We start from the raw sequence: 17,323 nt of genomic DNA on the forward strand, positions 1-17,323 counted from the left end.
AGGTTTGCCCGTCGCAACAAGACTGCGAGGAAAAAGCAGAAAGGAGGAAAGAGGCGTTAACATTGAGGAAAATAAACGGTTGCCACCGCTATTGTTTGCGCCGCCGTTGGGAGCAGGTGAGCGCGCCGGACAGGAAGCGGCGGCACAAAGAGGCCCCATTGGAGGGACGACAGGCGACCAGGCGACACCGAAAAGCGGCGCCGAGGGCCCGCGCTGGGGGGCCCGCGGACGGCGCCGGAATTTCAATGAGCTTCCCTCGCCGCGCACAGGTTGGCAACCCTTTGCCTCAGCGCGCAGTTGTCCCTAGGAGGAGAGAGGGTGCGCGTGACGTCGTCCGGGCGGCAGCCGCCATTGGGCGCGTGTGGCAACCAGAGGGCGTGCCGGCGGCCGCCCTAACGACCCAACAGTCCCGGCGGCACGTTACGTCAGTGTTGACGCCGCAGTCCGCGCAGCAAGCGCTCATCCTCCCGCTCCCGACGCTCGCATCGCGGCGCTGCGGACGCTAGTGCCGACATCGTGGTCGCCAGCCTCACGCGTGCTGTATTCTCTCGGGCAAGTCGCGGAAAACGGTCGTCTCGCGAAGTGTCCGCGCCCGGATGCTCTCCCCGCTGCGCCCAGGATACTGTCTTGGTTGGTGATGCGCACGGACGGCTCCCTCGGCGGTCGGCATGCTCGCTAGGATGGGCTTCCCTGCAAGGGCGTTGGTTTATCGCGAGCGAGGTATGGAGTTCTTACTGTGAGTCAAACCCAGGTAGGAACTTCATACCATGCTCGCGATGGAATGCAACCCACTCGACACTCGCCGCCAGCACAGCGTCAGCGATGCCAACGCCAAGGTGAGTCACCGCACGTTCAGCGTGTTGGCTTCTTTGGCATGAGAGTCGCACCATGATCGCTTCTGCCAGTGAGGGGATCGCGGCTGGCAGGCCAGAGAACGAGCACCCGATGCACGAGGCAGGCCCGCCGTTCCTGTCCGCTGATGCGGCGAGGAACGGCGCCTGAAACTCACACGAGGCCGAGCGGCGCCGCGCTGCAGCGTTGCTAGGCCTAGCGCCGCCGCTGCACGGTGAAGCACGCTTCAAGGCAACCGAGGGGGAAAGGCGTTGCGAAAGGAATTCTCGTCTTGCATCTCGCTAGATTAATCGGAGGCCGCCCGGAGGGGCAGGAAACAGCTTCTTACCCGGGCGAGGAGGCTCGCCGAAGAGAGCGGAGAAAGCAAAAAATACCTCGCCCAAAACGTGTTTCCTTCTCAGTCGGGGCCGAGCAACCAACACGACAGCAGGAAAGCGTTGCGTGAAACGAAGAGGCCAGGAAGGGCGCGCGGCCTCGTTTGTCGTCGTTTGGAGCCCAGATGCCCCCCTTGTCACACTTGCCGACTCGAGGGACGCGCGTGGCCCGGACCGAACGGCGCGCCAAATCGCGGGCACCCCCTCCCCCCCAGCCTCCGCCTATTGGGCGCCGAGTCCGCCGCCTTCTTTCGGCGCCGTGAAATTGTCTGCTCATTTCCTCGAATGAACAGATAATCTCATGGCCTTCGAGCGTAATGAGCGAGACACGTGGTCTTAACAGCGCTTTGTTCGCGTATGTCTGGATGTGCAATTCTGCTGCGTCATCGGTATCTGGATATGTTTGAAATAACTTCACATTCGGCGTTGGAATTGGTATACCTGACTGCGCAGTTACTTTCATGATGATGTTTCGTTGGCCGGTAACATTAATTTTGCAACCCAAAACGAATACATCTATCAACAAAAACTAGTTCACTTAATCGAATATGCCTGGGCCAAATCGGCACGCGAACGAACATGGCAACATAAGTTTTGAAACGCTGATGGAAAGAAAAGTGGCATAGAGGTCGCATATTTTCGCGTAAGTCAACAATTTCACTCACGTTGCCTGTTGCCTTCTTTTCAGCCGTGTGCAATGTAGATACTCGGCAGAACAGAGTACGTGTTTGAGCGCTGCAGGATGACCTCCGAAGACCCTCACATTTTGAGCGTTTGTTGTCTCTAATGCCTCGGAGCATTTGGGTGTCAGCGAACAGGCCGCCTGTTACGGATGTCACTCAAAGTTGTATTTCCATAACAGACGGCTCTTGTCTTGTCAACATGCTCTCTTATTAGCTTGGGGTGCATTTCACATCCTAGCACGTTCAACGTCGATTAGCCTCTCCCCCCCCCCCCCCTCTTTTTTTATTTTCCCCGGCTTCAGCAGATATCACGAACAAACAATTCAAGCGAGTACGCACACCCGCTTCTGGTTTTGGCAAAATCAAGCTGGCGCAAGGTTTATCCAGTATACACGTTCGCATTGTTCCTGCGAAAGCAGATGGCGTGCACAGAACCACCGTTAGGCGCAAAAAGCTCCGTGTAGGTAACCATATAGCGCCAAATAGCTGCTTTATTGCGCTGCACAGCCAACAAGCCAGATCATAAACAGGAGCGCACTATTGGTTTTCGTCCAGATTTCGATTGGACACGCGGTACACACTAGTGCCGGCCAAGCTCCCGAGTTCATACCCTGCTTGGTATCGTACCAAGAGGTGTTCAGCTGAGAATGACGCATTGTATAAAGAATTAATATAGAAGAAGCCTTGCATTCCTGTTATTGTATTCTGGCGAACCCTTTCAACTGTCCAATCAGCTTGGAAAGCACTGGGGAGTGGGGCACTTTTAAATCTGGCGCTGAGACGACAGCAACAACATCCTAAGACGCCATTTATATGTAAGCTCCTCATGGGTTGAGGGGAAAATGACTCGGTAGGTACGTCCGGATATTGGAATTATTCGCTCAATTAGGGAAGGCGCAGGCAATCGGGTGTCATCACATTGGCACAAGACGCTATTTGCTTTTCTTTTGTGTCTGGCGACCAAAGAAAGCAGCATCGCTGCTTTGGCGAAGCCCTTTGAATTACCGAAAAACATCTTCCTTCGTTTTCCGTACACTGTAAAAAAATGTGTGTAAAATTACATGTATTTTTAAAGAAAATTTCTGTACCAGTACAGAGAAAATCTGTTCTTCATTGACCGAAATACGTTCACGAAAAATACGATAATTTTCTGTTTTCCAGCCGAAACCTTGAATCGAAGGCAAACAATTCGACATATTTTTGCCATCGGTTCTATTTTCTATCGCAAACCGATTTTTACTTGAATAGTAGGTAAATTCTGAGTAGAAAGCGAAATGGTTGGACAACACGGAAAACGCTGTCCGATGATTGGCTGCGTAACAATTTCGATTTAAGAGAAGATAACTAGTGGTGGACGCATTGAGGTCGGTTGTTGGTTGGCTCCCTGCTAGAGTGGTATCTGTTACGCATGTTTCCACTTGCCTCTTTTCGGTGGCTAGACAATGGCTGTTGCGAGGCTAGCTTTATGAGTGCCATCGAGTATTGCCAGCGCCGAGAGATATTCGTGAGATGTATAGTTGGCCAGGCGTTCGCCTTAAATAGTGTGCATTGAAGAAATTGGCGCTTAACGCAATTTTATTTTTGTTACAGGCAGAAAACGCGAAATTAAAGACGAGTAAAAAAAGGGATATAATTGCATCATTGTTTTCACTGGCGCAGAAAGAAAAAACTGAAATAAAAAACACAAACGCCGTATGACAGAAGCTTTTTGTCCATTTATAAAAAAATGCTATCACTTGTAAACAGAAAAAACTCTAAAATCACATAAAAGCTAAAAAATGGCAACCATAGCAGAACAGAAAATTTCTGGCAGGACAGCTGCCAGAAAATTTTTGTATTTTTCAACAAAAATGTTTTACAGTGAAGTGAATGTTTTAAGGTTCATTTTTTCCAGGGTGCAGTTTTAAGTCATGCCGACTAGGATCGTTATTCGTCGTTTAATAGCCTGCAGGCTGTTTACTACCTGTCTATAGTGACAGCTATTTATTTATATGACGAGCATTTATAATCGCACGTCGTTTTCAGAAGGTTGTCGACCTCAGCAGAGAAACGCAACCAGCGAAAAAGCGTCAGCCATTTTGGGGAGCTATATGAACACGCGCACAGTTCAGCGCCTGTTGAATACAACAGGCCTGCCACAAGGGTTCTAAGCTCGCGGGGAGGGGGTGGGGGCAGAAACACAGAGAAAGCAGTAACCTTCTATCAGTTATGGGTCGGTTAGCGATGAGGCCATCCGTTCTACTACGTGAACTGCTTTTGTTCCTGAAGCCCATAACGCGGCGTCATAGTACGAGACTGACCTGTTGTGGCGGACAACCTTTGAGGTTGGCGATCGAATATGTAGCATATTAAAGTTTACATCTCCATACGAGCGCCAAAAGTTGCCACTTGCTATTGTTTCGTGCTAAAAAGGAACTTGATTACAGTGGAACGCAAGTACTCTCCTGCACCCATGGAAATAGAAAGGTTTAGCTTGCCGGAGAAGTACTAACACAGACGCATACCGGTTTACCGGAGGCGTCGGGTAAACCGGTATGCGTCTGCGTTAGTATACGTCTCCGCTCTGCTAAAAGCTCCTAATGGCTAGCCGGGCTGTTTCGCTAGCTCTGTATACATATGTTATGTTGAGGCAGAAAAGGAAAGAAAAATAGCTCTGTATACAGTCTTTGCTGGTGCGTCTGTTCGCTGTGAATAGGTCCCACACGGGACTCGGGGAGGCCTTCCAAAGGCGCTATTTTCGATGCCTCGCCAGTGTGTCGTTTGTGAGGCGTCACAAGGAGAGTCCATTCTCGTTCGCGCAGGCCTATGAGGAACAGCGCTTTGTTTGAATATTCAAGCAGCGTCTGAACGTCAGTCTTGCTTATGACTGGATGTGCGAGCTCTGCCCGACCCCCCAGATTCACCGAGAAAGTTGCACTCTGCATGAAACTGCCGCAGTGGTGCATAGGACTCAGCTTGTAAAAGTCGAGTAAGCATTTCCTGAATATTTCACCTTAACTGCCCGAAATTTTGCTGCTCCCATGTCATGTGCCATTTATGTGCGCTCTATAAGGGATATGAAGTCGTTTGTAGAGCGCAGCGCCATCATTGGCAAGACGGTCCCGGCAATACATTGAATACAAGGGCGAAATATTTTGAGATGCCAGGCCTTTTAAACGCCGCATGCAAGGCCCGATGCTTTCTCTGTCTGCTGCTCGTTTAATAAGACTTTTTTTTTTTTTACTGACGATGTGTTATAGTTTCCACATTTTCAAATTCTATATGATCTTATTATAGTTGCAACATGAGCAAGACTAATCGCAAATATTTCGCTCGATCAATCGCATTCGCTTGCCCATGCACTGCAATATAAGAAGGGGATGAATTCTGAAATAATGCTAAGCCAAGCACCGAAGCAAAGGAAGCACGTTGATACGGCAAGTACGAGTGTAGTCTCGCCGCTTATCGCCGCTAGGCACACGGGTGGCGTTATTCTCATAAATTATATCAATATATATATATATATATATATATATATATATATATATATATATATATATATATATATATATATATATAAGGAGCCGCTTGATAATTTATATCGCCTTCACGTAAGTGTCAGCAAATTCTGCTGCGGGACGCTAATGCGGTGCTTTGTCTTTCTAGTTTCCAAATGCGTCTGCCATGTGACTTTTTTTTTTTTTTTTGGGGGGGGGGGGGGGGGCACACAATGCAGTAAGCAGAATGCGGTACCCAAATCAGACCTTCTAAATATAGCTATGTAACCTCGACCTCTCACCTTTGTGTCAAGTGACGTAGTGGTCGAGCTGGTAAGGAGCTGCAGATTCAAGTTCACATCCTTGAGGGTTTCGTGGAAGCGCGCACGTGAGTGCTATGTGCCATCATTGTAGAGTGCAAGATGGCTCAGTGGCGTCAGTCTTCTTCGATCAGCGCAATGTGTCAGTCGAGTGGCGTATTCGCTGCGTGGCACCACGCCGCAGAGCTCGGTCTCACAGCCATGGGCTTCTGTAAAGTGTCGCGACAGCCTGAACGCCCGCGACGGTGCCTCGCAGTGTTTCTGGCGCTCATGGCCGTCGCGATTACCTGCACAGGAGGCTAGTGGTTGGAGTGGACTGAAAGCTTTTCTGCGCACTGCACTGTTTCGTGTGCAACGAGGGTTGCCTTTTCATTCACAACATGAAAGCGTCGACTCAGTCTGAAAAAAATAAATGAAAGGAAGTCATTTTTTTCTGCCCACAAATTGCTTCAAAGAGGCTGAGAAAACCAAGCACCGAATCCACCAGTGTCTGCAACAGTGCGCGCGGTCCTTCTGCGGTGGTTCATGCAGGGAACATTAAAAGTGTTGCGCTTGCACGGCATACGCAGGCCCGTCAGCGTGTTAGTATTTTAGTAGTTTTTCGCTTGCTGATGGACAGTTTTGTGGACTTATTTTGCACACGAGTTTTTTTTTTTTTTTTTTTTTTTTTTTCAGTTGAGCTCCTCGTAATATGAATTATTAAGAAAGCAAGCGGCATGGATGTGCGATTCTCCTTGAGACATTTCGTCGTCGCTGATACAGAAACTTTCCAACAGGCCGCTCCCGGCAAGGTTTCGGGTTTAAGGACAGCCAAGTTGCAGCTAATCTGCGAGAAATAGAACTGGACTTGTAGAGGAGATCGGTAGGTTGGTGAGGGACGAGAAGGCACGCAACTATATAGGCTGCCGCCGTCTGGTCTAAAGGGGAAGCAAACAAACGTCTACTAAGTTACCAGCTTTGCGTGGCAGTGTGCATGCCCGAAAATTACCTCTACGTGCCAAATAGGCCGTCTTCCATTTATAGGCAACATGTACTTGTCGTTCTTGTTTCCGGCATCGAGTTTGTGCATGCTCCTTAGTTTCACTTTTCGGTTGCTCTCGGGGAGTTCTTTCTCACACATCGCAGACCTGAGCGAGCGCGAGTCCCGTTTGTGGGCTCGATGCTTTTTGTTAGCCTGTTTCACACTGCCTTTCTGTGAGTTTGAAGCACTACGTGCAAGAGAACAAAAGGCATATGCCCTCAAAACGAGTGCCGTCCAATGTGCTTCGGATTTTCTCATATTTCTACGACAATTAATGCGCAATTTAGTTGCTAGACTCGGCTAAAAAGTCGCCTCAGAGACACCTGTAATTAAGGCTGATCGGTCTTTGTTTGTGGCTCCCGCACCTGGTATCGAAGGGGTCGCCACCAGGAATACCAGCTAACTCAGTGCCAGAGGCAAGAGTTGTGAGACGTTTTACTACGCAGATGATGTTTCAAACCACTTAGTTCACTTGAAGGAAATTTGTGTGGCGATGTGTGTCGTATAGATCAGTGACATTTCTCTTCAATAACGAGAGATCAAATACTGCGCTCGAGATAACGAAATATATATGCTTCTCCTGCCATACAGGGATTTTCCAGTGAAGCTGGCTTCGCACTGTGGTTAGATAGGAGGGGAAAGAATGATTTGGTGATGGGGAATAACGTCTCGGAACGACTCAGGTTATGAAAGGGCCCCTAGTGGGAGGGCTCCGGAAATTTAGACCACCTGGGGTTCTTTAATGCGCACTGACATCGCACAGCACACGGGCGTCTCTCCGGGATTCGATCCCGCATCCTTGGATTCTAGCGCCCTAACCACTGCACCATGGTGGCGAGGCCAGGGCAAAGTACGATGACTACCTCAAGCTGTCCAATTTCTAGTCACTTCTAAGTTAACTGACGCCTGGATTGCAGTTCGGTTCGTCTCTTTTCTGAATCTTACACAATTTCTTTTTCTCTGCAAACCGCGACAACTTAGGAAAGTCGCCTCGGGTATGCGTTTGCATCTAGTCAGGTAGGATAGGAACCACAGAAAATATTAGGCAGTGTGAAAATTGCTAAGAAACAAAAGTGAGGAGGTTATCGAAAAGATTGGGATTGCGGTTACCTGTACCCTGTTCTGGAGACAATGTTTGTTGAGTAGCCCTTCGGTCTAAAGTTATTCAACGAATTTTTGTGTACCGCCTGCACAAACATAACTTATAATGTTCACGTTGCGCAAATATGCCGCGACAAGAAGGGAACGAGAACAACGTCATGCTCAAACACGCATGGGCAGTGTAAAGCGTCGGCGGCCTCTCAGGTTCAATGCGAGGCTCAAGCTGGCAGTAGTCAGTCCCCTGCTGTTGATTGCATCCCCTGCTGTTGATTGCATGAGTGTATTGTTTTGCAAGTTAAAATACCACTTTTCTGCGCGCTCCGACACCAGCCGAGCTGGAAGGGTCACCAAGCCGCACAATAGGGAAAAAAGAAATTCTAGAGGGAACTTTGGACCACTAAAGTGCGATGAGGCGAAAGCCATTATAGCGCGGTGGATTGTAGCCCTCCACTGCGGCACCTCTCTTCTTTCACTCCCACCTTCCTCCCTTGCTTTACGGCGTGGTGTATGTGTCTGCGGAGAATTGTGACAGATACTGCGCCTTTTCTATCCTGTATATCAATTTCAAACGCCGCTGCTGCCTGCTATACTAACGCCTCCTAGACACCCGAGTCTGCTTCTGTTTGCTGTGTGGGGCGGCGTTCGAGGAAGCGGCAAATGAAAGGCGCCTCACAGACGCCAGGATCGGACGCCCGGCGGGATCAGCTTCGTGTATGCGTGAATCGCCTGGTGACGTCATGACCTGTCGTGACAGTACATCGCGCGCCCCTTGTCGAACTCAACCAGCACTTCATTGAAGGCATGGCAGGTCATCGGCGTTCTATAATTCGTTTACAGTAAAGTAAAGGCGCTGTATCTGTCACTCGCGCAATCCCGCTATCATCCTCACGGTAGACAAGGGGAATTATGAAGAGCGCTTCACGATCCGGGGCGTGGCGCAGTTGGTAAAGCGCTCGGCTGGGGATCTAAGGGATGGAGGCTCGATTCCCGATGGATACGAGGCTTATTTATTTACTTTTAACACTCTCTCGAAAGCGTGACACCCTCTGCCGACAGCTCCTGCTGACAACGTTGAGACATTAAAGCCTTTTGTCTTACAAAAGGGCAGCGCTGCAATGTAACGTGACTGCAGGCTCTGCAATCGCGGCTAGTGATCTTCAGCGCAGCGAACAGTATTGGTCGCCACATTTCGCGCGTCCACCACTTCCCGTTGGGGAAAACAATCGACCACCTCAAAGAGAAGCGTGAAAGCGCGCGATGGCGCACGATCGGCGAGAGCGAACTTGCTCCGGTGACTGCACCATTTTGACGCAAGTTCGTCCGTTCGACGGTACATGCGTTAGCGACGATCGGCGCGCGCGGTGCGAATGAAATGCCATTTTACAAAGAAGAATCAATGAAGTAGCAGCGATGTGAAGTGCAGCAAGGGACTACAGTATTATTAGTGCATATGCATGGTGTATATAACGTCCGAAAAGTATCTAGGAACACGCGACTCGCGCAAACACGGTATGCGTTCGAAAAGCTGTGCGCCTAACTATATTGTATAGGGTCGCGCAAGCGTTGTCAAGCAAGCCTGAAATATGAAAGCAAGGCTGAAATGCGTGTTCAAAGCGGTTACTACTACTACAAAAACAGAAAAAGAACAAGAGGCGAGGGTATTTCCGTACTGCCTGAGGGACTTTGAACAATTCCTGTGCTCGGAACACGTACATCGCTCAAAAAGAAGCGTGTTATGGCGTATGCTTGCTTTGTGATGTCATTTATCGCCACCATTTGCCTTAGTTTTGTGCGATTAAATAAACTGCTGTCGACTACCCGAGCCATGCAGTCGATCTGACATGTAGTATAGGCTGCCCCATCTGCCGCGGATAAAGAAGCAACGGAAAATCCGGCTCGGCTGGTGGGCAAGTTGAGCGTTTATTGGTTTGCAGGTTGCTGTCGCACTTCCGCGCTTTTTAAGCTGTAGGTGCGGTGGCTCTTTCCTTCGAATCTCATTTTGATAACTAGACAAAGTGGCACGTTCGAGAAACCGCAAAACTTGCCTATCCGCGGAGCCAATCAATTAGCTGTGGGTCGATTTTCCGATCGGCAGGCAGCGGGCGCAGCACGTTGGTATACGGCTTATATAGGGTGCCTCGATGCGCTGGCCATCCAGACACTCTATTACGGCCCTTCAGCCAGGCTTCACAAATACTGCACTGATGGGCAACTCTGTAGTTTTTCATTACAGAAAATCCAGGCAAGTATCAATGTTAAATTACCGCAGTCTACGTAGACTGTAGTGTACTACTCTGTGAGTAATGTTCGTTCATGAATAATCCAAGAGCTTATTCGCTGCTCGCAGGTTTTGAATTGGAAAAATGTTATTATTCCCTGGCGCGAGGACCTTTTTTGTTTTTAATTTCCCAAAATACATGTTTCTTCGCTCACCGGCTAATCTACAAAGACGATAACAAGCATACGAAATCCGCAGCCGAGATACTTGGAATCTTAACACATACCGAGCTACATACAAGCTGCAAACATTGAAAAAGAAAAAAAAAACTGCCCCGCCTACTTAATCAATTATCCCAGAAAGCAGTCTCCTTTTAGAGACATCATTTCAAGAAATATTTTCATACTGTCTTCTTTGAATCTAGGTTCACCCTAAGATGAGGTTGTTTTGTTAAATAATACATTGCTTTAAAATTGTGAACATTTGTGCAAACTTTCTGTTATGTATTTTGCTATGCGTTCCCATATTCCAAAACCATGCATTGCATACATCAGACAATACTGCGTATTTGCATTTATGACCGCCAATATTTATAATCAGTTGTATAATTGCTTCAAAAGCTTTTAACAACTGCAATGTGACCGCTTATACACCATCGCCAAATTGGGGTTTAAAGGCTTTGTCAAGCTGCCGTGAGGCAGCTTTTACTCCAGGCTCCCGCCATCACGTAGACGTGGATGGTAAATAAAAGTTCTTATTATTATCAAGTCCGGTGCCAAAATAGTAGCGCTTACGTTAGAGCATATTTATTTTTTGTTATTGTCCTGGTTTGGGACATGAGGGGCTTTTACTCGACGGCCTGTTCTCAATGAATATCTCAATATTCAGTACAGCCCGTGTCCTATGATGTTCTCTGTTGTGTGTGCGTCTTATTTTACTTGCAACGCTCTTGAACATGCGTAGCCGCGCCTCGCAGAAAGTTTCTCAAGGTCGAGGTAATCGTTCTAGGATAACCTTTTAGGCTGAATAGTAGGTAAAAATTGCGTGCAGAGAACATTGCCAACACTTCGAAGGCGATTTCTTATTTTATGCCTTATACACCACAGCGTTCTCACTGACGCATGCGGGCTCTCCTTGGCTGCCGTGTGCGCGCCGCCGGGGTCACACCGGAGCGCAACCGTGAAAAACAATATTACTATGCGGCCGTCCCGCAACATTGCCTTTTTGCACGTGCGTGATGAGGTCTCTACCTTCACGCATGCAAAGTCTGGGAGCGAGCGAACGGAGGGAAGAGGAGGCGGCTATAGCCTTCGTTTTCAAACAGCGCCATCTTTCTCGTTTAGTGGGTTCCACCTCCGACAACAGGCCTGTGTTCAGTATGCGGCTGCAAACATAACTAAGCGATGCTGAAGAGCAATGGCTGTAGAGTTTGTGAGCAGCCGCTAACGGGAAGCCAGCCGGATCGGGCAGCGCGGATCGTTTTCGCCGCACAACAAAGCTATCGATCCCCGTTTGTCTGCTGCAAAAGGCGCCGGGAGGCAACGGTGGAGTTTCGATGGCCTCCGGAGGCGGTGTTTTCGGCAATGCCTCTCAGTAGAGTATAGCATGCTTCGAGTGGGTGGAAGCAGGCGGGACTTTATAGTAGCGTCGCGGCCGTTTCGCGGCACTGACAACGACGATGCACCCATCTTGTTTATATCTTACTCTGGACGCACATACAAGGGGAAACTGTTCGCAAGATGCGAAGCCGGGCTCGCAATATGGAGCGCCCCCTGTCGCGGCTGCGGTTTTGCGCCGTCCCTTGCATGTGCGCGCGCAGCTGACACACTCGAAAGAGGCGCTTCCCTGCGCTGTCAGAAACACTGCCGCCAACGCTCGTTGCCTGTTGGGAACAGCTGTAACCTCTTGCAGAGCGAGGCATTGCCGTAGAGGCAGAAGTGAACGGCGCATGCGCAGACTGCATTCTTGCCCTGCGCATGCCTACATACCTCGGCTAAATTTAATTGATGCTGTCAGTCAGGAAATGCCAGACTTCTTTGGACTATTTGACTTCCGCGTCCCTTATTACTCGAAAAACAAAAAGGCGAACCTTTAACCGCGTGCTGCGTAGCTGCTCTCAGCTCCCTTTTCTTCTGCCCCGAGTCCTCGCACATGTGTGACGGAGGTCACAACACTCGCAACAGACGCGCTGTCAGATAGCCACTTAAAGGCTGCGAGCGAACCGCCCTTCGTACTAGACGCGCGAGCCTTTCGGTGGGTATTTCATGTAGCTATGGATATATGTATTTCTTCTGAACGCGTCCCAGTCAGCTTTATATTGAGAAACCGACATTTTCGCTGTTATTTGCGAACTTGATTTATATTATGCTACCAAAAATAAGTACATTAGGTTAAAAAAGTGAAATTGGTATCAATATTCCATGTAGCGAAAAATTAACAACTTTGAGGCGTCCGAACGTTTTCCGCGGCTGAGATGGCATTGAATGAAGGAAGGCAAGCTCACAGAGTTATCATTTTAGGAACGACACTGCTCTGCTCAGACTTTTGTAGCCATGGCAATAAGGTAACTAGGAAACGAGCTGTTCCTTTCCTTTCATAGCTCTATCGGGCACAACTTTTCGTGCATGCAACCACAGATCTCACCGTGGCTAAGTAGCATGGCGACTGCGCGCACGCAAACCCGAAGATCAGATACCTGGAACTTTTGCTTCTCCTTCTAAACTGACACGAAATCCGCCATCTTGGCTAGCAACGAGGCGTGGTAATTGGGCAGTTGTAATCTTGCCAGCAAAGACCAGAGAGAGTTGAAAATGTCACTACCATTTGTGGGAAAGCCTGGTTGAACCAGACTGCGACGGTTCCAGAAAGGCTAGCAACATGTTGTGTGCCACGTCAACTTGCCAACGGCAAGCGCTTTGACAAAGTCGTGACGTTTGAATGTACCCTGGCGAATGACCTCGGTCAGCCTTACTGAGGAACTTCGATTGAGTCTTCCCTCCCTTTTACTTCTCAAACGGCTAGTGATCGTTGGCCGTTCTTCTAGCTTTGGAATGTTTAATGTACGGCGACAAAGACAATACAGTTCTGCCTCGTCCCCGCAACGACTACCGTTGCTTCCGCGACATTGTAGCCGCAGCTAGTGATTGTTACCATCGCGTTCACGTGAGTCGCCGCCGCGAGCGTACAGAGCCGGATGCACGTGCAATGCACACGGGAAGCGTCTGTTGCTGCCTCGTGTTACAGCTGCGAGACGCGTCGATTCCCGCTCTTCGCTGGGCCGCCGTGTGTTGGCTGCGCAGTCCTGCTGTCTCCCCCTTCCTCCCAGCAGCTACCTAGCAGCAGCTGCGCACATGTGCGCCCCTGCTGGAAGGAATGCGCGGATGCCTCCCACCTCTGATCTTTGCGCATCTCGTGCTTTCCATTGTAAACGCCGCCGCCCGGCTGACACAAGGCACCAGGGCGCTGGCCGCACGCATTTGTAGCAGCATCCGCAGCGGGCTCTCGCCCGGGGGTCGAGAAAAGCGCAGGCTCCGCAATAACGTCTCGGCCTGTATTTATTTTACCTTCTGCCACCATATTTGGCGACGCCAAATACCAGAACCGTGCTTGTCGGTCGCGGAGACGTCGCGCTGTTCCGGAAAGCAGCTCCCGAATAATGTGCACGTGTCTGACCGCCGCGTTCCTTGGCTTGTGCTGGGAGGACTGCCCTATCTCGGCGCGGACAGAGGGGCGCTGGCAGGAGGAAGCTCGACCCCATCTGATCGGACGAACCTGTTCCCAGAGCGGCCGCCCCGGGGAGAGCCTCGGGGCCGGCGGGCCGCCGGCCTTGGTCCAGATAGGGGCGCGCGCGTGGCCGGAGAGGGCAGGCTGCCTTGGCCCAGGGCGTCTAACAAATGACTCCTGCCGCCAGAACAAAGAGGCCCAGCAGCAAGCGCGGGCGTAAGCCGCCTGCTTGGCCGCGGCGCGCGTGCGGGTTGAGCGATGACATAGGTGGAGGTGTTTGGACGCCCTGCGGCCCTCGTTTCGGGACCGCCCGCTGAGCGAATCGGCCGCGCCGAACAAATGCCGCCAAAGGAGGCCGTCGGTGAAATTCTGCGTTGGCCTTGTCGTGTCTACGCGCACGTATGCCAACAAGGCGCGCCCCTATTATGCCTCTCCGCTCTGTTCGACATGGCACTGCTTCAGCATGTGCTCCGATGTGCCAGGAACCGTGTAGTAGCGCATGACGACCGCTCAAACACAATTATGTGCATCAACAAATAGACACGCGAAGGGAGAATTTATGCCCACTGGCGGAGGTTGCGAGGCTCAAATGGCTCCCCGACGCCATTCGAAAAGAATTTTGACCGCCGGTCGGTCGAGTACGCGTGCGTATCTCATGCACCGAACACTTCCTTGAGAAGGTTTTCGTGCGGGACACCTGCTCGCACAAGAGGCAAAGGCTTCCTCGTGATAACGACTAGCGTCGTGGCATTTCGCACCGCCGACGATACATCGTGCAGGAGGCCCCTGCGTCGCATTGTTATAAGTGACACGCACATATGCGACATTCGAGTGCTCGGATGCTCTAGACGCGTTCCGTCACCACAAGGGGAAAACAGGCGTGCACTTGCGTGCGTGGTGCAACCTCAAGCGCATGCAGTTTCCGGCCTGCAATGAGGGGCGCGCAGCTGCGCGCAGCGGGTACCTGAGCGCGACAGACGCTAGGCGCGCGATGCCGTTTCGACGTCGTGGTTCGTGCAAACGGCTTTTCGTTGTTGTAGCGTGTCAGAGAGTGCTTCTGCGACACTCCCTCCAGCCTTGTTTTGTTTCGTTGCCACTGGCCGTGCACGTTCCCCGTGCCTGTTTACGGCATTAGATATTAGGCTACTGCGCTGTGCTTCTTGCTCTGTACAGTGCTGCTGAGGTTCGACGCAGATCTCTGCGCTCTCTTTCTATCTATGTATATATGTAGCCAACAAATTAAAAAAGAAAGAAAACAGTAAAGAATAGCGACGGTAGGGTACCGGTGCTAAAGTGTTCGTTTCCTTATGTTTACAATATAAAGCTGGGAACATTGCATCTTCCAGCAACGAGGGGACGCATACGCCTAAGTTCAGAACAATTGAAACTTTGTAGCCTGGTCGCCATGTGCGCCACATCTGCTTTACGTACACAATGCTGTATGCTTTGCGTTTCATTTGTCCTTTTTTTTTTTTTCATTGTACAATAACAGCACGTGTCTGCTTTCTTTTTGGTTTCTTTTTTCCTTAGGTGTCCAACCGAGTGGTGGGGCGTGCGTGAGCGTTGCTGTGAGCGCGGATGCATGGACGCCATCCTCAGTCATCTTCTCGTAGGCCCGCCCCCTCAATAAGCCTGCGCCAGCCGACAGCGCTCCTTGGTTAGGTTCCAGGCATGCGCATGATCCTCCGTCGCATGCCCTGCTAAAGACTGGCGCCACGGAGTTGAAGTGCAGGCTGTGCCTCTACTGCATGTTTGCACTCGGTGGGGGCAGCCACCGCAGGAGGATGACCGTCGTTAGCTGTAGAACATCAGAAACGTGCATCACGTTACTTTCTCATTGCTATATTAGTACATCGGAACATCGAAGTCGTTAAGCAGGCTCTCTATTTGAGGTAGGTATACATTCTCGAAGCAATAAAAGGGTATACAGTGAAACCAAACTGTGGGCATATCACTTCGTCACGAGACCCGGATGTGCTGGAAACTCCGGCGTGCTTTTTTCTTTTTTCTTGTTGTGCACGAGGACCTCGACCGCTGACACTTGGTGTTTTGCGAGTTTGCGATCATGGTTTTGTCTCGTCAGTGTCTTCCCATGAGTTGACTTAGTTGGACAAGCGGAGGACACTGCTGCGCACGGGCACGAAGCTGGTCTGTTGGCATGATCCCTTCTTATCATTTCTGTCATCGCCCTTATACGCCATTTTTGGCCACATCGTAGAACCGGGCTGTTTTCCGGGCTATTCCGTGCGTTGAGGCACTACAAAATACCAAAGCCAAGGAAAGAAAAGGCAACTGCCAGACTTCCTGTGCGGCTTTTTGTTATAGAGTCGAGAAATAAATTATATGTGTTTGTGCGAGCGCAGTAGGAGATGGCTGTGTTGCCGACCCACCAATGTGTAGCCCTGTCACGCCGGCACTCAGATCGCTATGGAGTCGCCTCGAGATACTCCAAACGAATTAAAAAAAAAAAGAAATAGAGAAATTGCAGAGCAGTTACTTACCACCGGAAGATTTTTACGACAGCACACAAGAGTGTGTCCCACAACGAGACTGCTGCTCCAGTTTTCGGGGGAATTTGAGCATAAATGTACGCGGCGCCGCCTTCATGTGCATTCCGAGCTTCAAAGGAGCCATGCTTTCCCCAGTTCTGCCGTCGCATTCACTACACACACATACACACACAACAGCAACAAAAAGATTTCTGTTTAACACGCATTACACGTTACATAACAGTTATAAATCGCAGCTAAACGGAGATCGAGTTCGAGTGGTACTACAGATGCCAACAACGCGGAAATTTCTCATCGGAAATATAATGGAAATTTCTCATTACATACACTGCTGCAATCTTTGTCCCCATTCCAAGGCGCCAAACTAAATAAAACGGGGATAATGAGCCATTCGCTGCGATAGGTTCAATCCAAGCAAGTCATAGAGCACAGTACTCGTACATCGCTTCCATGAATCGAAGCATGTTTTGACTTCTAGTGTGCAAACCAATCTGCACCACGCTCACGCATGGACGCTCTTGGCATAAGCTATCGCCGCTGGCTTCTTAGAGCTGTTGGTAGCACCGTATACAGGCGCCAATGCAACGGATCCGCTCTTACCGCGTGCTCGCGGATAGGTTTTATCGACGCAGCGTTTCGAGGAAGAATTTACTGCGTGCTCTCGCTTACTGTCCCGTGACTACAGTCTGGCCTCCAATTTCTCGCTATACGGGCTTTAACGACGCGCACGCAGTTTTGTCTTCCACTGTTCCAGCCATGAGCAAACGCTTCGGGAATGCGCGCCGCTCTTTGCCCACGGCTCTAGTATCAACAGCAAGGGGAACGAAGGCCGCCAGCGCTGCCGACGCCTGTTGAACGCCTGCCAAGTGCGGATCGGCTTGCCGCGCAGCGTGGAAGCCTGCACTTCGCGAAAGTCGCGAGGCCTTCGCGGAGCAGACCATCTCCAAGATGCGACGCCCGTTTCACAAGGTGTAGGAGGAACGTAGACTTGCCATGTTGGAGTCTGCTTTCTTGGGCCACCCCCATCGGGTTTTGCTCCGCCACA

At 50.3% G+C, this 17,323-nt stretch overlaps 1 long non-coding RNA gene across 1 annotated transcript; it reads left to right on the top strand.

The window, feature by feature from the left end:
* Positions 1-441: 441 nt before the first annotated feature.
* Positions 442-16,242, top strand: LOC146203242 (uncharacterized). Its single transcript, XR_014703828.1, has 2 exons — positions 442-836; positions 15,299-16,242. It is a non-coding gene; the product is annotated as an uncharacterized LOC146203242 (long non-coding RNA).
* Positions 16,243-17,323: the final 1,081 nt, after the last annotated feature.

The sequence above is a fragment of the Amblyomma maculatum genome, chromosome 1 (genome assembly GCF_055883805.1).
Source record: "Amblyomma maculatum isolate TAMU_Amacu chromosome 1, ASM5588380v1, whole genome shotgun sequence".
NCBI classification, from domain to species: domain Eukaryota; kingdom Metazoa; phylum Arthropoda; class Arachnida; order Ixodida; family Ixodidae; genus Amblyomma; species Amblyomma maculatum.